Here is a 21979-nt window from a genome sequence, read left to right as displayed (position 1 = left end):
AAGGAACCTTACCAAAGGAAGGAAACCAGCTGGGCAACAGCAAAAATAAGTGCTCAACAGGAGCAACAACCCAGGAAAAGACAAAAAACCAGGGGATACAAAACTTATCCCAACAGCCAGGAGTCCCCAACAAGGGACCCTAGGGAACAGCCGCACTAAGAACCTTGCGGCCAAAGGACGCATCCGCCGATGCCTGAACATCTACTTTGTAGAATTTTGTGAAAGTGTGTACGGTCGACCAAGTCGCCGCCTTACACACCTGGGCTACAGAAGCCCCATGACGACAGGCCCAAGACGTACTCAGAGATCTAGTAGAGTGCGCCTTCACAGGCACAGGGGGAACCTTCCCCTGCAAGGCATAGGCCTGTTCAATGGTCTGCCTGATCCATTTGGCAATGGCAGAGGCGGAAGCCGCCATGCCCTTCCGAGGACCCTCTGGAAGAACAAACAAGGAGTCCGTCTTTCGAAAAGACTCAGTCGATTTAAGGTAAACCCTAATCGCCCGAACAACATCCAGAGAATGCAATCTCACCTCCCTTGGATGTTTAGGCTTCGTGCACAACGAAGGCAAAACAATATCCTCGTTAAGATGGAATTCCGAAACTCGTTTCGGCAGAAAAGAAGGGTTAGGTCGCAAGACCACCTTATCCAAATGAACAACCAGGTACGGAGACTTGCAGGACAAAGCCGCCAGTTCCGACACTCTGCGAGCCGAAGTGATCGCCACCAAAAAGGCGACCTTTTTGGACAACATAGACAACGAGATCTCCCTGATCTGTTCAAAAGGAGCACGTTGTAACACAGACAGGACTAGATTCAAGTCCCAAGGGGGCAAGGGATCCCTCCTAGGAGGAACCAGATGCCGCACACCCTGAACAAAAGTGCCAACCAAGGAGTTGGAAGCCACGGGACGTTGAAACAGAACGGCCAGCGCAGACACCTGACCCTTTATCGTAGCCAGCGCCAAACGCTGATCGACACCCGTCTGAAGGAAAGACAGCACACGGGAAACCGAGTACGTGCGGGGTGAAAACCCCCTGGACTCACACCAGGCAAAATAGGCCTTCCAAGTACGGTAATAAACCCTTCCCGAGGAAGACTTCCTCGCGTTGATCAAGGTATGAACAACCTCTGGAGAGAGACCCTTCTCCTTCAGGACCTCGGTCTCAACAGCCAGGCCGTCAAAGCCAGCGACTGTAAAGCAGGATGGTAAATCGGTCCTTGAGACAGTAGATCGTCCCGAAGAGGCAGACGCCAGGGGGCGTCGACCGCCAGATTCACGAGGTCTGCGTACCAGGACCGGCGAGGCCAGTCCGGTGCCACAAGAATCACCGTGCTGCGTTCCGAGTGTAACCTGCGAAGGAACCGGGACAGCAACTGAATCGGTGGAAACGCGTACATCAGCCTGTACTGATGCCACGGGGCCACTAACGCGTCCGACGCGTCTGCCCGAGGGTCGCGCGTCCTTGCCACGAACCTCTTCACCTTGTAGTTGAGGCGAGACGCGAACAGGTCCACATCTGGAAGACCCCACTTCGCGCACAACATCTGGAAGACAGCCGGGTGGAGAGACCATTCCCCCTGATCCAGGGTCTGGCGACTCAGATAGTCCGCCTGCCAGTTCTCCACTCCCGGAATGTGAACCGCCGTTATCGCCGGGACATGAGTCTCGGCCCAAGACAGAATGTCGGCCACTTCTCGAGCCGCTCGGGCACTCCTGGTGCCCCCTTGGTGGTTGATGTAGGCCACCGCCGTGGCATTGTCCGTCTGCACCCGAACCGGGCAGCCCTGCAGCCGGTCCGTCCAGCGATGAAGACAGAGCCTTAGCGCACGCAATTCCAGAATGTTGATCGGGAGGGAAGACTCCCCCTCCGACCAGGACCCCTGGGCGGACAGAACGCCCAGAACACCACCCCAGCCCGACAGGCTGGCATCCGTGGTGATTATCGTCCACGAGATCGGACGAAACGACTTGCCCCCGGACACCAACGGGGACTGGAGCCACCACAGAAGGTTTTCCCTGGTGCGATGACTCAACGAGATCTGAAGATCCAGAGATTGAGGTCGCCCGTCCCACTTGGACAAGATCTCCGCCTGGAGACCCCGCGTGTGAAACTGCGCGAAAGGAATCGCCTCGAAAGCCGAGACCATCAATCCCAGACATCTCATACACGTCCGCAGAGACGAGTTCGGAACGTCCCTGAGGGACCTGACTTCCTCCTGAAGAGTCCTGAGTTTGTCTTCCGGCAGGAAGACCTTCGCCTGCACCGAGTCCAGTATCATTCCCAGATAGGGAAGACGAACCGACGGACTCAGTGTCGACTTTGGAACATTTATCGTCCAACCGAACTCCTGCAGAGTTTGCATCGTGACAGACAGGTCCTTCTCCAGACCCTGACTGGTCGCAGACCGAACCAGAATGTCGTCCAGATACCCCAGGACAGAAATGCCCTGGGCTCTCAATAATGCCAGAACCGGTGCAAGCACCTTGGTGAAGACCCGCGGAGCCGAGGCGAGCCCAAAGGGCAACGCCACGAACTGGTAGTGATCCTCCGCAATGGCAAATCGAAGGTATCTCTGATGACCCTCGAATATGGGGATGTGAAGATACGCATCCTTCAAATCGATGGAGGCCATGAATTCCCCCGGAACCAGGGCAGCCACCACCGAGCGCAGGGATTCCATGCGGAACTTGCGAACCCGCACAGAGCGGTTCAGAGCTTTCAAGTCCAGAATTGGACGAACCTTGCCCTCCTTTCTGGGCACGGTGAACAGATTGGAATAAAACCCCCGAAATCTGTCCCGATGAGGCACCGGAACCACCACTCCCTGAGCCCTCAGGTCCCGCACCGCCAGGTGCAGATCCCGCAGGCGCTCTGGAGACAGTTGTAGATTTGAAGGAAAAAATCTGCTCTCTGGCCGAGAGAGAAACTCGATCTTGTAACCAGATCGAACGATTTCCAGAACCCATCTGTCCCGCACACGGGCCAACCAGGGCTGAAGAAAACCGAGCAAGCGTCCCCCCACCCCAAAACTGGGTGAGGGCGCCCCTTCAGGCCGAACTGTTATGGGCCGCAGGTCCGGATTGGCCGGACTTCTGTTTCCCAGACCAGGGTTTCTTCTGAGAGCCCTGGCCCTTGAACGGTTTGCCCTTGTAGTGCGGCCGAAAGGCACGAAAGGACCCCTGAGGGGGCCGAAAATGAGCATGCTTCTTCCCAGAAGCCCCCTTAGCCTTGGGGAAATGGGGCAAGAGAGTGCTCTTACCCCCGGTAATCCCCTTAATCAACACATCCAGGGACTCCCCAAAAAGGCGAGACCCATCATAAGGCAGATTGGCTAAGGTTTTACGTGAAGATTGGTCCACCGACCAACATTTCAACCAAACCAGGCGGCGAGACAACACCGCCACGCTGTGCACACGCGCGGCCAACGGAATCAGGTCCAGGTCCGCATCACACAGATACATGACACCCTGGTGGATCTGATCCACCATATCCAGGGTCGCCGCCGAGGCCGAATCGGCCACTAGGACGCGCCTAAGCATCTGCGTCCAACTTGCGATCGCCTGGGCCGCCATGAGAGAAGCAAACAGAGCCTTAAGCATAGAACCCGTAACAGAATAAGTATGACGGGCAAGAGACTCCAGTCTCCTATCCGTGGCATCACGGAAAACAGGGGATCCCTCTGCAGGGATCGCAGTGGCTTTGTTCAAAACCGCAATAGCATGATCCACTGGCGGAGGCACACACCACCGTTCATCAGTGGCAGGCGAGAAAGGATAACGCAGCTTAAATTTACTTGGTACCGCAAAAGGCTTGCGCAAATCGCGCCATTGGTCCTTAACAGCGCGCTGAAAATCAGCATTGCAGGGAAAAACCTGCGGCGTCCTGCGTTTTCTCTGCGTCCCATAAGCCGCCAAGGCAGCTGGGGGACACACCTCGTCCTGCAAACGTAGCGTCTGCTTAATGGAAGCAATCAACTCATCCATGATTGCAAGCTCTTCAGGCGAGCCAGGGGGAGAATTATCAACCCCCTCAACTTCAGCCTCTACCTCAGACCCCACTAGATCAAGAGAGGAGCGGGACCCCGATAGGGGGGTCCCCGCCAGAACAGCCCCATCACCTTCACCCTCAGAATCAGAGGACAGAGCAACTCTGGGCCGTTTAGTAGATTGAGCAGCCACCAGCATTTGCACCTGTGCAGCAAGGCCAGCCACAATAGTGGCCAAATCCCCCCCTGGGGGGGAAACAGCGGTCCCCTGGCTTTCCACCAATACTGTGGGAAACTTGCCCTCCTGAGAATCCATTGCCCCTGTATGCCAGACAACCAAGGGTTAACTGCCCCCTTACAGCAAGCGCGGCAAGCGCAGCCCACCGCACCACACTCAGGCACAATGAGACCCCCACAGGGAATATACAGACTGAATACAGGCAATGGAACACAGGAATAGAAGGATAAAACCTGAGGAGACTCCGCTGCTGCTGCTGCCTCGATCGGTGCTTCCAGGAGAGAGGAAGTGATGCTGCCAGGGCGCTCTATGTAAGCCTATGGAGGCTACAAGAAAATGGCCGCCGTGCATGTAAACCATGCGGCCGGAGCGGGCGCGGGTAAAATGGCGCCGTTTGGCGCCGAAATCGCCGCTCCACAGTGCATAAAATCACACACAATATTATCCCATAATATGGATACATGTTAGATCGCCGCAGCGATCGCTGTATATGCCCCAACATGCCATTAAAAACATGCCCCACAGCACACAGCTCCTCACACTGCCCAGCCTGACATACTCAGTGTCATACAGCTCCCCCCCCCCCTTGCAGCCCACAGCATGCAGCCGAGATATAGGGAGACAAGCAGTGTGATTAAAGGCAGGTTACACAGTCCCAGACTGAGACCCCCCCCAGACAGACAGGTCCCCACACAGATACACTTACCTCACATGGCGTGGGGAACCCGCACAGGCGAACAAGCCGCTGCACATGAGGCAGGGAGAGTCGCAATTCAAGACGCACACAATGGCGGTTCAGAAACCGCACAGCGTCCGGTGAGGTAGCCACCTCACCAATCATCCCTGCACCGAACAGGGATGGGTCGTTCACCGTGCCAGGAGCGTTACCTGGCTGAACGCTCGATGGCAGACTGGGAAGCCACTGACCCACGACCTGCGACCAGGGGGATCAGCCCGAGACCCAGTCCGCATGATCCTCTTCGTCCGAAGAACTAACTAATGCTGACAAAAATAACAGCTAAGTAAAGGTAGAGAGAAAACTCAAACAAAATATCAAAAAGAAGAAAGAGTCTGGGACAAAAAGTCCCAGCACAGAGAGAGCCAGCCACTCCTGACAAGCTAGACATTAAAACTGAGATATGGTTGCAGGAAGTAGGAGGGTATTGACTGAGGGGACCACCCCTTGAGGGTGGGATATGTTAAAGCTTTATTGTTAACATATTCTGTTGCCTAGCTACTCCTTCGGAGCAAAGTCTAATACCCCATATGTGACGAATATGAAGAGGCGGCGACTGTCGGAGGACGTAAGAGAAAGAAGCAGATTCCCCTCTTGGGATTTGGGTATGGTTCTGAGGAGTTTTCTAGCTGAACCCTACAAACTTTAGACGAAAGCTCACTAAAGTACCTCACGCTAAAAACTGTTATTTTGGGTTAGTGCTCTCCATGACAAAGAACCTTACTGCAATATCCTCATGAATAAAATGATCTTACCTTGGACTCTACTTTTCTACCAAAGGTGGCGATGGATTTTCATAAAAACAGAAGAGACAGTAATTCCTTCCTTTTAGGGAAACCCCACTAAGGAAAAACAAAAGGAGTACAACAAAATTGACGTCAGAAGGTGCCTGATAACCTACATTGAATGTACAAAGGAATGGAGAGTTTCTTCTAGCCTGTTTTGTTCAAAGAGCCAAAAAGAGGCCTCAAGATGACAAAAGGCACCATAGCAAAATGGTTGAAGGAAGATATCATGGAAATCTACAAGGCAGTCTCAAACCAGCGCAACAGCAACTTGCTGAAAGGAAAAGCTGCCGCTCCCCATCCCCCATACAGCAACATCCGTCAAGCACTACTGTTTACACCTGAACTACAGCATTGACCAGTCGTTTGGATGGAAGGAAGGTCAACAGCACCCCCCCCCCCTTAAAAGTACGGATTTTTAGTCTATCCTTTCATGTAAGCGGCCCTGGAAGAGGACTTGGGAAAACACAGGTTGATTTACTAAAACTGGAGTGTGCAAAAGCTGGTGCAGCTTTGCACAGAGACCAATCAGCTTCCAGATTGTCAAAATTTAATTGAACAAGCTGAAGTTGGACGCTGATTGGCTACAATACACAACTGCACCCGATTTTGCACTCTCCAGTTTTTGCAAATTAACCTCACAGTTATTACCTGCTATCTGAATTTCCAGAAATCTTTCAGGACAGCAAAGTTCCCTCCAGATATGGGGCTCAATAGGGTTGAGGGTTAATCAAAGTATTATTTGTTGTCCCTCTCTTACTGTTGTATGCTCCTTTCGAGGCCTGTGGTTAGTTTCCAAAACTTGGGAGCGTGTCAGGGCTTTTAACCCCTTGCCACGTATATATTTTCTGCGGGGCGTCGGCTCCTGTGTGCAGAATTAAGTACAGGTACACACTTCTGTACTTCTTGATCTGGGGGTGTGCATGCGCACTGCTGGCGACCCGCTCCCACTGTGATTGGGCACAGCAGAAGCCAATCGGCGGGTCCGGCGGACCCAATGTCCGCTGGGATCCGCTGATCGTTCTATAGAAGGCAGATCGCTGTTCTGTGATAAGGGAAGCTAGAGATCCTGCATTTCTGCTAAGCAGGAACATGGATCTCTGTCTTCCCACAGTTAAAGCACCCCACACACAGTTTGTAAGCACTCCCTAGGAACACTTTTTACCCTTTGACGGCCCGATGTTAACCCTTTCCCTGCCAGTGTCATTAGTACAGCGACTGTGCATATTTTTTTTTTAGCACTGATCACTGTATTGGTGTCACTTTTCCCCAAAAATAAAAAAAAAACACTGATCGCCGCCATTACTAGTAAAAAAATAAATAAAAATTCCCCATCGTTTGAAGGCGCTATAAAAAAACTTTTGCGCAAACCATTCAACATACATTAGGATTTTTATTTTTACCAACAACATGTAGCAGAATACATATTGGCGTAACTTGAAGAAATTTTGAATTTTTACATTTTATTGGTGGTGTTTTTTAGCATAAAGTAAAAAATATTTTCCTTTTCATTGTTGTGTGCGTGGTAAAAACCAACAAATAGTATGGGAGCCTCATTTTTGTAGACATGTGCACCGTATGAAGAGGTCAAATTTTACGGTTTTATGTTAAAAAAATCACTTCCTGATGTGATTTTTTTTTTTAGTCCAAGGCTCCCAGGAGAAGTAGGTGAGTCCAGAGGCCACAGGGGAAAAAAAAAACCGGAGAAGCAATCAGGAAGGCGTATAACCACTGGATTGCTTCCACAACACATTCCAGACAGCTATTGTGGCCATTGGTTTATTTAACCGCTTGCCTACTGGGCACTTTTCCATTCTCCCTGCCCAGGCTAATTTTCAGCTTTCAGTGCAGTCGCACTCTGAATGACAAATGCACAGTCATGGAACACTGTAGCCATATGACATTTTTTTCACACAAATGGAGCTTTCTTTTTGGTGGTATTTAATCACTACTGGGTTTTTTATTTTTTGTGCTAAAAAAAAAAAAAAAAAGGCCTGAAAATTTTCATATACTAGGTTTGGTTATAGCAGTGAAGTTCACTGCTATAAGCAAATATTTTTTCTGAGTGACACAGTCTATTGTTGTAATTAGCTGTGATTGGTCACAGCTAATCACATTTTACAAAATGGACTGTGATTGCCCGTTTGTACCATGTGATCACTGTGACCAATCACAGCTAGCAACACATCTGTATACAATGAAAGGAATAAAAGGAAGCCATTCATTGTTTACAACTGTCATGTGGTCTACTGTGATTGGTCACAGTGATCACATGACACTGGCAGCAGGCGGGTGTAGTGATCGGTCTTCTGCTGTGTACGGTGGATGCAGCGGGGGGGGGACCAGTTAGCGCCGAGCGGCCGCGCGTTTTTGGGACGACATCAAATGAAATCTTCCCAGAACAAAGCTGATTCTGCCCTGCCATCATTTTACAATGACGCGGGCAGGAAGCAGTTAAAGTGGTTCATCTTAAAGCATTCCATGTACAGCAGCCAAATCAGTCTCCCCAATAATTACCTGATCCCCATCTCGATCCAGCGATGTTGCAAAAGAACATCAGCTGTCCAGGACTTCTCCTCCTAATTGGTTAAGACACACAGTGGGCGCCATTGGTTTCCACTGATGTCAAAGTCAGTAAGTCAATGAGGGAAGAGAGGGAGCGTGGCCGATCCACGGCTCCGAGTCTGAATGAACACAGAGCAGCGGCTCGGCTCAGGCGTCCCACAGCAAGCTACTTGCTGTGAGGACACTCGGCAAGTGGGAGGGGCCAGGAGCACCGGCAAGGGACCTAAGAAGAGGAGGATCGAGGCTGCTCTGTGCAATACTATTTCACAGAGCAGAGAAGTATAACAGGTTTCATAGTTACATAGTTACATAGTTAGTGAGGCTGAAAAAAAGACACAAGTCCATCCAGTTCAACCTATGTGTGTGTGTTTGCTTTTAACCGTACATTGTATACCCCTGTATGTTGTGGTCTTTAAGGTGTCCATCCAATAGTTTTTTGAAACTATCAATGCTCCCTGCTGATACGACTGCTTGCGGAAGAGAATTCCACATCCTTACCGCTCTTACAGTGAAGAACCCCTTACGCACTTTAAGGTTAAACCGCCTTTCCTCTAGTTTTAGTGAGTGGCCACGTGTCTTATTGTATTCCCTTACTCTAAATAGTTTGTTCCTTATGCTAGGGTCGCCAGTACAGTATTTGTACATTGATATCATATCCCCCCTCAAGCGTCTCTTCTCCAGAGAGAATAGGTTCAGTGCTTGTAGTCTTTCCTCATAGCCGATGTTCTCCATTCCCCTAATTATTTTTGTTGCCCTTCTCTGGACTTTCTCCAGTTCCAGCACATCCTTCCTGAGGACCGGTGCCCAGAACTGGACAGCATACTCCAGATGTGGCCGGACCAGAGTCTTGTAGAGTGGAAGAATAATCTCTTTATTTCTGGAGTGAATCCCCTTTTTTATACAACCCAGTATTCTGTTGGCTTTGCTTGCAGCGGCTTGGCATTGCATGCCACTTCCAAGCCTGTTGTCTACCAGTACCCCCAGGTCCCTTTCCATCCTAGACTCACCCAGAGGTTCCCCCCCTAGTGAGTAGCTTGCTTTCTGGTTTCTGGCCCCCAAGTGCATTACTTTACATTTTTCTACATTAAATCTCATCTGCCATGTAGTTGCCCACCCCGTTATTTTGTTCAGGTCTGCTTGCAAGATTTCCACATCCTGCATAGAAGATATCGGCATGCCTAATTTAGTATCATCTGCAAATACTGAGATTGTACTAGATATCCCCTCCTCTAGATCATTTATAAATAAATTAAACAGGATTGGTCCCAGGACAGAACCCTGGGGGACCCCACTTTCCACACCCGCCCAATCCGAGTACTCCCCATTAATCACCACCCTCTGTACTCTCCCCTGGAGCCAGTTCTCTATCCAGGTACTCACCTTATGGTCCATACCTACCTTCCTTAGTTTGTACAGTAAGCGTTTGTGGGGAACGGTGTCAAAGGCCTTTGCAAAGTCCAGATACACCACATCCACAGGCTTACCTTTATCTAAGTGGCAGCTCACTTCATCGTAGAAGGTTAATAGATTGGTTTGGCATGAACGATTTTTCATGAATCCATGCTGATTACTACTTATAATACCGTTTTCATTACTAAAGTCTTGTATGTGGTCCCTTATCATCCCCTCCAAAATTTTGCAGACTACAGATGTTAGGCTGACCGGCCTATAGTTACCCGGGATATATCTCGGCCCCTTTTTAAATATTGGTACCACGTTAGCTTTTTTCCAATCAGCTGGCACCATACCTGTCTGTAAACTATCCTTAAAGATCAAGAATAATGGTCTGGCAATCACCTGACTGAGCTCATTTAGAACCCTTGGGTGCAAGCCATCCGGTCCCGGGGATTTATTTATGTTAAGTTTCTCTAGTTTAGCTCTAAGTCTATCCTCTGTTAGCCATGGCGGCACTTCCTGAGGTGTATTATTTAGTTCGGCCTTACAAGCGGGGTTCGTGTAGCCCCCCGATTCCTTTGTGAAGACTGAAGAAAAGAAATTATTTAACACTTCCGCCTTTTCTCTGTCCTCAGTGGCCATTTTTCCTTTATCATCTTTTATGGGGCCAATGTGTTCTGGCCTCGCTTTCTTACTGTTTATATACTTAAAGAATTTCTTGGGGTTCTTTTTACTCTCCTCCGCTATATGTCTCTCGTGTTCTATTTTAGCCGCCCTGATTTCATCTTTACATTTCTTATTACACTCTTTGTAATGCTTAAATGCTGCCAATGACCCCTCAGTCTTGTATTTTTTGAAGGCCTTTTCTTTAGCTCTAATATACATTTTTATGTTGGAGTTTAGCCACCCAGGGTTTAGTTTTGCTCTTTTAAATTTATTTCCCTGTGGAATGCACTGGCCCACCCCCTTGTTAAGTATGCTCTTGAAGCACTCCCATTTTTCCTCCGTGTTCTTTGTTCCCAGGGTTCTATCCCATTTGATATTTTCTAGCAGCGAGCGCAGTTTAGGGAAATTGGCTCTTTTGAAATTCAGTGTCCTTATATTACCCTTGTGTTTCCTATTACTGTAATTAATACTGAAACCAATTGACCTATGGTCACTGTTCCCTAAGTTGTCCCGTATTTCTATATCCGTGAGCAGGTCTGTATTGTTGGTAATCAGTAGGTCAAGTACCGCATTGTTTCTTGTCGGTGCATTCACCATCTGACCCATGAAATTGTCCTGCAAAACATTTAGGAACTGCCGAGCCTTGGCTGAATGCGCGGTTCCTTCTGCCCAGTCTATATCAGGATAATTAAAGTCCCCCATTATAATGACATTTCCCATCCTTGCTGCCAATCCTATCTGTAACATGAGGTCCACCTCACCCTCCTCCCTCTGGTTTGGGGGCCTATAGCATACGCCCAATATTACCTTCCCCACCGTGCCTTTCCTTTGAAGCTCTACCCATAGGGATTCTGCCTCGTCCATAGCTCCATTATTAATATCATCCCTCATATTTACCTGTATACTGTTCTTAATATACAAACATACCCCTCCCCCTTTTTTACCCTCTCTATCTCTGCGATAAAGGGAATACCCCTGAATGGTCGCCATCCAGTCATGAGAGCTGTCAAACCAAGTCTCAGTTATCCCCACAAAATCTAAGTCCTCCTCAAACATCAGCAGCTCCAGCTCTCCCATCTTGTTGGCCAGGCTTCTGGCATTGGTATATAAGCCTCGTAATTTTGATGTTTTTAGGCTGCTCTCTTGATTTTTCCCCGTACCCACCCTGGGTATAGGGGCTCCGAACACCCTACCGCTAATGCCCCCATTTCTGCCCTCTGAAACTTGCTTTCCACTGGCTAATTCTACATCTGTACCCTCCCCCCCATTCCCTAGTTTAAAAGCCCCTCTAACTTTTTGGCCATCCTCTCACCCAGTACGGCTGCACCCACCCCATTCAGGTGCAATCCGTCCCTACCAAAGAGCCGGTGACCGACTGAGAAGTCGGCCCAGTTCTCCAGGAACCCGAAACCCTCCTTACTACACCAGCTCCTCAGCCACTCGTTAACTTTCCTAATCTCCCGCTGCCTCTCTGGTGTGGCTCGAGGTACCGGTAGTATTTCGGAAAATACTACCTTGGAGGTCCTAGTCCTCAACTTAGCGCCTAAGTCCCTGAAATCGTTTAGGGCTCTCCGTCTTCCTCTGCCTATGTCATTGGTACCCACGTGTACCATGACAGCTGGGTCTTCCCCAGCCCCACCCAATAATCTGTTCACCCGATCCGCGATGTGCCGAACCCGAGCGCCCGGCAAACAACAGACTGTTCGGCGCACACGGTCTATGTCACAGATTACACTATCTGTCCTTCTAATAATTGAGTCCCCTACCACCAGCACCTGTCTTTCCTTTCCCTTTCTCCCGGCCTCACTGGAGGAGTTCGTCCCCTGGCAGCTAGGGGCGTCGCTCTGCTCCAGCAATGCTGGTCCCTGACTGGTTTCCCCAACATCACACAACGGGGCGTATCTATTGGGGTGCTCCAGCCCAGGATCAGCCTCCTTGACTTGTCCCCTTCTACCCCTCCTAACTGTCACCCCTCTGCTCTGCTCTGCTGCCTGCACCTCCGATACTCCGCCCACCTCTGTGCAGGCCCCTGTCTGCACCTGATTGGTACAATCCTGGCTCTCCTCCGGTATGGACATTCGTCTCAGTGTTGCCAGCTGCTTCCCTAGATTCAGGACCTGAGCTTCCAGGGAAGCAACGTGCTCACATTTTGCGCATTTGTATTCGCCCTCGATCGCATGACCGAGGAACGCATACATATCACAAGATGTACACCGAGTCGCATCCCCACACCCGCCAGGCATTGTACCTACTATCTAATCTAATGGGGATTCAGCGATTTAAGTCTATCCTATGTGGCTATTTCCTGGCTTCCTAACGCTACCTTCTCACCCTCTGGTATTCCGCTCCACTCACTTGACACCGGTCAGTCACCCAACACTCACAATCTCACAGCCCGGTCAGACGCACAACGCCGAGTCGCACAGCCCGGTCAGACGCACAACACTAAGTCGCACAGCCCGGTCAGACGCACAACACTGAGTCGCACAGCCCGGTCAGACGCACAACACTGAGTCGCACAGCCCGGTCAGACGCCCTCAATTATAAAATTTTGCAAAAAATTAATTTTTCTTCTTACATTTGGGCCAAAATGTATACTGCTACATGTCTCTGGTAAAATTAACCCAAATTAGTGTATATTATTTAGTCTGTGTGAAAGTTGAGTCTAGAAGCTATGGTACCAATTACTGAAAATTGATCACACCAGATGTACTGACTGCCTATCTCCTTTCTTGAGGCCCTGAAATGTCAGGACAGTACAAATACCGCCCAAATGACCCCTTTTTGTAAAGTAGACAGTCCAAGGTATTTAGTAAGAGGCATGGTGGGTTTTTTGAAGTTGTCATTTTTTCCCACAATTCTTGGGAAAATGAAGAAAACATTTCTTTTTCTTTTTTTTCCCACAAAGTTGTCAATTTATAAGCTATTTCTAACACACAGCATGTACACAGCAAAAATTACACCCAAAAATACATTCTGCTACTCCTTCCGAGTATGATGATACCACATGTGTGAGACTTTTACACAGCCTGGCCACAAAAAGAGACTCCACGTCCAAGAAGCACCTTCAGGCGTTCTAGGAGCATAAATACACATAAAACCTTCTTACTACCTATCACACTTTTCAAGGCCCTAGAGCACCAACACAATGGAAAAGTCCACAAAATGACCCCATTTTGGAAAGCAAACACTCCAACGTATATTCTATGAGGCATTATGGGTCGTTTGAACGTGTCATTTTTTTCCAAAAGTTTTTGGAAAATGTGGGAAACAAATGAAAACCTTTTTTTTTTTTTTTTTTTTTTTTTTTTTTACACAAAGTTGTCAATTTATAGGATATTTCTAACACATAGCATGTAAATAGCAAAAATTACACCCCAAAATACATTCTGCCACTCCTCCTGAGTATGGCAATACCACATGTGTGAGACTTTTTCACAGCCTAGCCATATAGAGGGGCCAAACATCCAAGGAGCATCATCATGCATCCTAGCCACTTGCCTAGGCCTATTTTTGACATTTGGTGTTTACAAGCTAAAATCAGTTTTGCTAGAAAACTGCTTAGAACCCCCAAACATTATATATTTTTTTTTTAGCAGAGACCCTAGAGAATAAAATGGAGATTATTGCAATATTTTTTATCACACCGTATTTGCGCAGCGGTCTTCCAAGCGCAATTTTTTTTGGAAAAAATTCACTTTTTTTAATTAAAAAATAAGAAACCAGTAAAGTTAGCCCAATTTTTTTCCATAATGTGAAAGATAATGTTACGCCGAGTAAATAGATACCCAACATGTCATGTTTCAAAATTGCGCACGCTCACGGAATGGCGACAAACTTTGGTACTTAAAAATCCCCATAGGCGACAATTTAAAAATTTCTACAGGTTGCCATCTTTGAGTTACAGAGGAGGTCTAGGGCTCAAATTATTCCCCTTGCTCTAACGATCGCGGCGATACCTCACATGTGTAGTTTGAACACCGTTTACATTTGTGGGCGGGGTTTCTGTATGAGTTCGCTTCTGCGCGCGAGCTCACGGGGACAGTGCGCTTTCATTTTTTTTTTTTACTATTTATTTTATTTATTATTTTTTATTTTTACACCGTTTAAAAAAAAAAATAAAAAATTGATAATTTTTATTTCTATTAAAAGGAATGTAAACATTCCTCGTAATAGAAATAGGCACGACAGGACCTCTTTTTTGTGAGAGCTGGGGTCAAAAAGTCCTCAGATCTCACAAGTACACTAAAAGATAGAAAAAAAAAAAAATTATATAAAATGAAAAAAAAAAAAAAAAAAAACGGTTGCTAGGCAACAACATTTTCCATAGCTCCGGTCCTCCAAGACCATAGAGTCAAGTGAGGGCAAGCTTGCCATGTTTTTTTACTGCCACTGAGCATCCCCATTACACCCGACCATGCTGAACTTTACACACTGTATACTACAAGAGTAGTGTACCGGTTGTTGCTTCCATAGGAGAGTAAAGGCCCGTACACACGAGTGGAAATTCGGCCGGGAATTTTCGTCCGACGACCGATCTGCCGATTTTCGGCTTGTTAGTATGGTGCTCTCGACAACCGACTCCGACTTTCCGGACGAAAAAATCCTGGTTTGCAGGCTATGAAATTTTTGTCCTCCGTCAAAACACGTCCGATTTTCGTGCAGTCAGTACAGATTTCGATAGGGAAAAATCTTATGAGCAAGACTGGGCATGCTCAGAGATGAAAGAACACAAAGAAAGCAATCCAACACATGATATCACTTCTGAAGTAGAAATCTGTCGTGCGAGAAAATTAGTGTGCAGTCTAGAGCACATTCCAACCAACAAAACACAACTCTGGACAAAAGACCGACGACCGGTCGGCGGAAATTCGTTGCGTGTGTACGAGGCTTAAGAGAGAGTGAGAGAGAGGAAAAAAAAAAAAAAGGGGGGGGGGGGGAGTGGAGGGTACTGGGAGCCGAGTTAACCACTTTACCACCAAGCCTATTTTTGACACTTTTTGTTTAAAAGTTTAAATCAGTATTTTTTGCTAGAAAACTACTTAAAACCCCCAAACATTATATATATATATATATATTTTTTAGCAAAGACTCTGGAGAATAAAATGGCGGTCATTGCAATATTTTTTGTCACGCGGTATTTGTGCAGCGGTCTTTCAAATGCCATTTTTTTGGAAAAATTACGAAAAAAAAAAAAAAAAATCACATTTCACTGCATTTAAAAAAAAAAAACTAAACAGTAAAGTTAGCCCACTTTTTTTTTGTATATTGTGAAAGATGATGTCACGCCGAGTAAATAGATACCCAACATGTTACGGTTTAACATTGCGCACACCTGTGGAATGGCGACAAACTACGGTCAATAAAAATCTCCATAGGCGACGCTTTAAAATTTTTTCAACGGTTACCAGTTTAGAGTTAGAGTGCAACTCTTTTTTTTTTTCTCAATTGTTGATCACGCTCTGGCGATCGCAGCGATACCTCACATGTGTGGTTTGAACAGCGATTTCATTTGCGATTTTCTTTTGTGCGCGAGCTAACGGCAACGGGGGCGGCTAAATTTTATTATTTTTTTTTCCTATTTATTTTTTTTTAAGTTTAACACAGGGTTTTTTTTTTTTTTTTTTTTAAATCTGATCACTTTTATTGCTGTCACAAGCAATGTAAACATCCCTTGTGACAGCAATATGCAGCGACAGGTACTCTTTATGGAGGGATCGAGGGTCTAAAAGACCCTAGACCCCTCCACTACACTTCCATGTATTCAAAACGCTGAAAACTGCATTTTTGAATACTGTCACTTTTTGAATCTGCCGCCTTTAGCAGCAGAGTAACCCGGATGTGACATCATGGATGCCGCCTCCGGGTTACGTCATCGGAGACCCGATCGAAGCCGCATCTGGCTTCCGGGTTCCCGGAAGTGGACGCATTAGATGTTACTATTGTGGTTATCCAACGCTGTTTTACCTTATGCTCTTGTGAGTAGTTTTAATCTTTGCTTATATAATAAATACTTTGCGGGCTTTACTATTTCTGGCTCTTTCCCTTTCTTTTTGAGTGGCTGACCGAGAGGGGACTGTAATTAAAGGCTGGAGGTTTGTTGACCCATCCATCCCCATGGGCTGTATTTTGGAAAAACCACTGATTATTTGAGGCTTGATTATCTATAAAATCTGGTGAGTGGTTCCCCAAAAGGGTCTTTTGAAGCACCTTTGTCACCGTGTGGAGCACTTCAAGCACTTTTTTTGTGGACTATTTTTGAACTGCACTTTATTTAGCACTTTTGCACCATTAGCACTGCAAATAATTTTGATATTATGCACTTTCATATGTATTAATTGATATATTTTTGTTACCACTAGTGCACTTTATATACTATCATATATATTAATTGGATGATTTTGTATTATTTATCATTATTGGATGATTACATTATCTATATATTCACATTCCTGGTAGCGCTGTTTTTATAAAGTTTTCATTCGGTCTTGGTTTTTACCAAAGTGAGCAGCAGCAGCTGCAGGTAGCACTGGTTCATATTATATTTTTTAGCGCGGGTTTTAATTTAAATTTTCTATACAGGTCAGACACTTGATGTTGGACGAGAAGGCCTAGCACGCCGTCTTCGCTCCAATTCATCCCAAAGGGGTTCTATCGGGTTGAGGTCAGGACTCTGTGCAGGCCAGTCAAGTTCCTCCATCTCAAACTCACTCTCATCCATGTGTTTATGGTCCTTGCTTTGGGCACTGGTCCAAATCACTTGGCGGAGTGGGGGGGGGGGGGGATTATGGTGGTGGGTTGTTTCTCAGGGGTTGGACTTGGCCCCTTCGTTCCAGTGAAGGGAACTCTTATAGCAACAGCATACCAAGATATTTTGGACAATTTCATGCTCCCAACTTTGTGGGAAGAGTTTGGGGATGGCCCCTTCCTGTTCCAACATGACTGCGCACCAGTGCATAAAGCAAGGTCCATAAAGACATGGACTTAGCATGAGTGGTGGAAAATTAACTTCAAGTGCAATAATTTACATTATAATAGTAACTAAAACATATAAAATTTTTCAGATTGTTACACTTAATAAGAATTCTAAAGTTCTCTACTGGTGTGAACCTTCCAACTAAAAAGTTTTTGCACTTAAATTGTATGACAAATATCTGTAGAGGGGTTCCACCATTCCTGCTAAGTTTTGAAAAAGATATATGCCTTATTTTCCTTTTGAGGTGTATTACATGTGAAATCACATATCTCTGGAATTATTGCACTTGTAGTTAATCTGTATGGCAAATATCTATAAGAGGAGTTTCTACCTTCATGTTGATGTCTTGTTTTCAGTTTGATGTGTGTTTTATGTGTAGTTACATATTACAGAGACAGGTATTGTGGTAGTATTTACCTTTATTAAGATTTCCATACATTAGAGGGTTCCACCATTAGCGAGTTAGCACTGCACATTTTTTTTTTTTACACCTAACAGTGCTTAGCAGAAAGCCTTTTACTGACACTTTTTATTTTACCAGAAGTTTATTGTATTATTTACAATAGTAGTAAGGCGATTATCTATTATACTAAATATCGGCATGTGACAATAAACATGAACAGATTTCAGTTGTGCCCAACCAGGCCAGCCCCCCCATGGACAATGTGCCTGGTTGCTGAGTTCATCTCTCCATCCCTGGCACTCAGTGCACTCATGGGCATTGATAGGCAGCACTGTTGAGCACTGAGTTGCAGCACTGATAGGTAGCACTGATGGGCACTGGTTGGCAGCACCGATAGGCGGCACCGATAGGCACTGATTGGCAGCCCTCCTGGGCACTGATAGGTAGCATTGGTGGGCACTGATAGGCAGCACTGATGGGCACTGATGAGGCGGCACTGGTGGGCACCACTTATGGACACTAACAGTTCAGACATTCAGCAGATAGTGAGGCTTGCAAGAGCCGCTCAGTGTGTGTCACACTGTCATGTAATGTACCTGCTTGCATGGAGAACCAGCTGTCAAAACTCATTGGTGATGTCGGGGGTGGGCGGGATCGAGCAGCTGTCAAACACCAGCCAACGATTGAGCTGCTTAAGAAAGCGGTGGAGCCACATAAATGAAGCTGCCGCCCAGACCCCATCCTATTGGCTGGTGTTTGATAGCTGTTTGGTCCCGCCCACCCACGACATCACCGCTGAGTTTTGACAGCTGGTCTTTCTCCCTGCAAGCAAGCAGTTACATTACATGACAGTGTCACACACACCAAGCGGCTCTGGCAAGCCTCACTATCTGCTGAATGTGAACCTGCAAGCTACACACTACTTGATGCAGCATTTCACGGTCCAGCCTGGTGCTATGCTGCCAGGGTGGACCAATCACAAGACGGAGAGCGGGAGTGTTCGGGGCGCATCGCCCTGCGCTCCGGAGGACACTAATCACCTTACAAGTAAAGAAGCACATGATGCCAAAGCCCCCACCCCTCCCAAAGCCAGCAATGTGTCCCGCGCCACGCTGCCATATTAAAGGTAAACTTTTTTCTTTTACACGGTGACTAGCTGATTTTACACAGTGACTAGCCTTGGGGGGGGGGGGGGGTGCCCCTGCACCCCTTTTGACCAGCCGCCACTGATTGAAAGCCCCCACAGCAAGCAGCTTGCTGTGGGGGCACCCGAGCTGCAGCCCTGTGTGTACATTCAGTCACGGAGCTGCTGTTCAGCCCCGCTCACTCTCTCTCTCTCTCTCTCTCTCCTAATTGGCTCACTGACTGACAGCTGCAGGAGCCAATGGCGCCATTGGCTCCCACAGCTGTATGCATCCCAATCAGGAGGGCGAGTCCCAGGACGGCCGAGGGACTCGTGGACATCGCTTAACAGAGAGAGGGCAGAGGTAAGAATTTGGGGGAGAGGGCATTAAGATAAAAAACCTGACTTAACTCCTTTAAGTCACAACTAATATTGCACACTTTATCACCAGCAATAGAGCAAGAATATTACATGCAAGTGTGTACAGACCCTAAAAGGTGAACCTTTTTACATAATAGTCAGTGCTGCTCCCAACATATTAAGCCTTACCTTATAAAAGCTGCTCCACTTGTTCAAAATAGGTTGTAGTAGATTTGGTACAGTCTCCTAGTGTCATTTAAAAAGTCCTTGCAACCAGGCAGCCATTAGTGCAGAGCAGCAGGAAAGAACATCCTATTGAGGGAAAATAAATAGATTAGAACTAAATGTCAAAGCCAAAAGGAAAATGAATAATAGAAGGGGATATCACTGCAGATCAGTCCTCAATATTTTCAGTGACTATTTATAGAACCTGAAGGCATATTCACACTCAGAAAAGGCCAATTATCTCTTTTCTTCTCTCTAGCAAACCCTGTCATTGACACTATGTTCCAGGAAGGCCTCCACCAATCCCACTGGTAACTTGCAAATAGTACTTATGCTGGCAGCTATTGTGCTTTCTAGGGTAGCACATAACCCTTGCATGGACATCTCTGTAAACAGTATATATGAAAAGGGACAGCACTCCCTTGACCTGCAGCAATATGTATCCCCCAAAATTAAATAATAAATTATTTACTTCCAGCCATAAAAAGAACTGCAAAGATGCTGCATAGGTGACAGGTGCAGCATCAGAATAGGTGAATGACATATGTTAAAGGGCAGACAGCAGTTGGAAAGGTTTCCTGTGGAATTTTATGTGGTCTGTACAACGGTTTGGATTGGAGAGAAATTCAGACCCGCCTGGATTCCTGTTTAGTGGAATGGGGGGCGGGGGTAGAAAAGGATCGGGCCTGTGCCTCTTTAGATTTAGCCAATATACAGCGGTGCTAGACAGAGCAGGCGACTTTGGGTGCAGGTTGGATTCGAGTACAGGGCGCAGGGTAGTAAGCTAGATATTTCATAAGCCCCTCCCCCTCTCATACCTTTCATTGCCTTCCCCTCGGGTCGTTTAGCACGAAGTTCAGCATTACTACCACCGACCGCACAGTTAAGCCACTTCCTGTACGTCCGGACGGTCGCTCCCTGTACTGCGCAAACGGACTCACAGCCCACTCTAAGACATCCGGCGCCATACACAACATGGCGCCGGGACCTTACTACAGCAATTGCGCATGCGGTCAACATCTGAGCACAGCGCATGTACGTGGCGCCGCAGTCAATAAGCCGCTGTTCTCCGCCCACAACTTTACTTCGTTTCCGCTGCAGGGAAAAACATAGAGTATGGTGGTGGCGGCTGGGTTCTCCTATATTATGACCACGCTTATGGTCTCCCACAAAATGGCGTTCGTAGCACGCTATATTTTTTTTATCAGTCATTTTTGCTCAGTTTAATGTCGCCATATTGTTCAGCAAAAGCGGAACTTGCTTCTTGCCAACAGCTTTTGGTGAAGACGTCAGGATAGCCGTCGGTGTTGCTAACAGACCAGACCTGGCTTTATTTTTACCCCGCAGCTTCTTTTATCAACCAATGAAAACTTCAGTCCTCTCAAGTCTTACACATTGGTGTGGGCATTTTTCTGGGCGCTCTCAGCTGCCCCCAGGAAAGACTGAGGTGAAGTGGTATTATGAGGGGAAAACCTCAAATCATGTGTTGGAGCAGACATTTGTAAATACTCCCTCAGATATCCAGAGAATCCCTCTTTTATTTAACCCCTTCGTCCTGTCTCTTTATACGATCTATACCTATCAGCAGAGTTCTTTCTGCAACCTAATAAAACTCATCTCTCTTCCAATTTGGCAGGTGGCCCATATTTAACAATTCCAATCCAATATGTTATTATTATACAGGATTTATATAGCGCCAACAGTTTGCGCAAATGTGAGGGAAGACAATACAATTCAAAACAGGAGGAACTAGAGGGCCCTGTAGAGCTTACAATCTAGAATAAAAACACCCTTATTCACACTGAAGGCACGTTTGAAATCAAGTGAGTTCAGTTGAACCTGTGCGGGTTCCTGCATAGGTGGCTACTGAAATCTCGCCCCCCCCAAGTCATTAAAAGTAGTGCAGAAACTTTTGGGAAATGGTATGGCGTCACACTGATTCGGACAGTACCATTGCAGGCAATAGGCTCCGATTTGGCATGCAATTTCACAAATCGCATGTCAAATCAGCCCAATGGGAACAGGGGCTAAATTGGGATTTTGCTGCACCTAACCTTTTTACTTCTCCAGGATGCAGAGTCTGAGGCCCCTTTCACACAGGCGGACCATTCAGATACCCCTGTTCGTTTTTTTTTTTGGCGGATCTGAACGTTTCCCCATGCATTCCTATGGGGCGTCGGATGTCAGCGGAGACATGTTCGATGACATCCGATCCGATCCATCAATTCTGGACAGATGGAAACCCTATTTTCCATCTGTCCAGCGGATGGGATCGGATGAGAACAGACCGTCTGTCCGTTCCCATCCAATTTCCCCCCATAGAGATGCATGGGGAACCGAGAGCTCAGAGTTGTATAAAGTATTTGAAACCCATACTTGAGTAAAAGTACAAGTGCTCGATTAAAAAGTGACTTGAGTAGAAGTACTAAAGTATTCAACATTTTTTGTACTTAAGTATTGCAAGTAGTTTTTTTTTTTTAAATTTTGCTACTCAAGTACTGAAAGTAAAAGTACCAG

At 46.9% G+C, this 21979-nt stretch overlaps 1 protein-coding gene across 2 annotated transcripts in view; it reads right to left on the bottom strand.

Moving 5' to 3' along the window:
- The window catches only part of TCF20 (transcription factor 20), a 325469-nt gene extending 305931 nt beyond the window's left edge, over nt 1–19538 (bottom strand). For both annotated transcript variants that reach the window (XR_014225560.1, XM_082265222.1), the window contains exon 1: nt 19427–19538. The gene's annotated coding sequence lies outside the window, so the exon portion shown is untranslated. The remainder of the gene's footprint in view (nt 1–19426) is intronic.
- Between the last annotated feature and the right edge of the window lie 2441 nt (nt 19539–21979).

Source organism: Pelophylax lessonae, assembly GCF_965119305.1.
Source record: "Pelophylax lessonae genome assembly, chromosome: 8".
NCBI lineage: Eukaryota > Metazoa > Chordata > Amphibia > Anura > Ranidae > Pelophylax > Pelophylax lessonae.
Note: the sequence above shows the minus strand (reverse complement) of the source record. Positions and strands in the feature narration are given on the sequence as shown.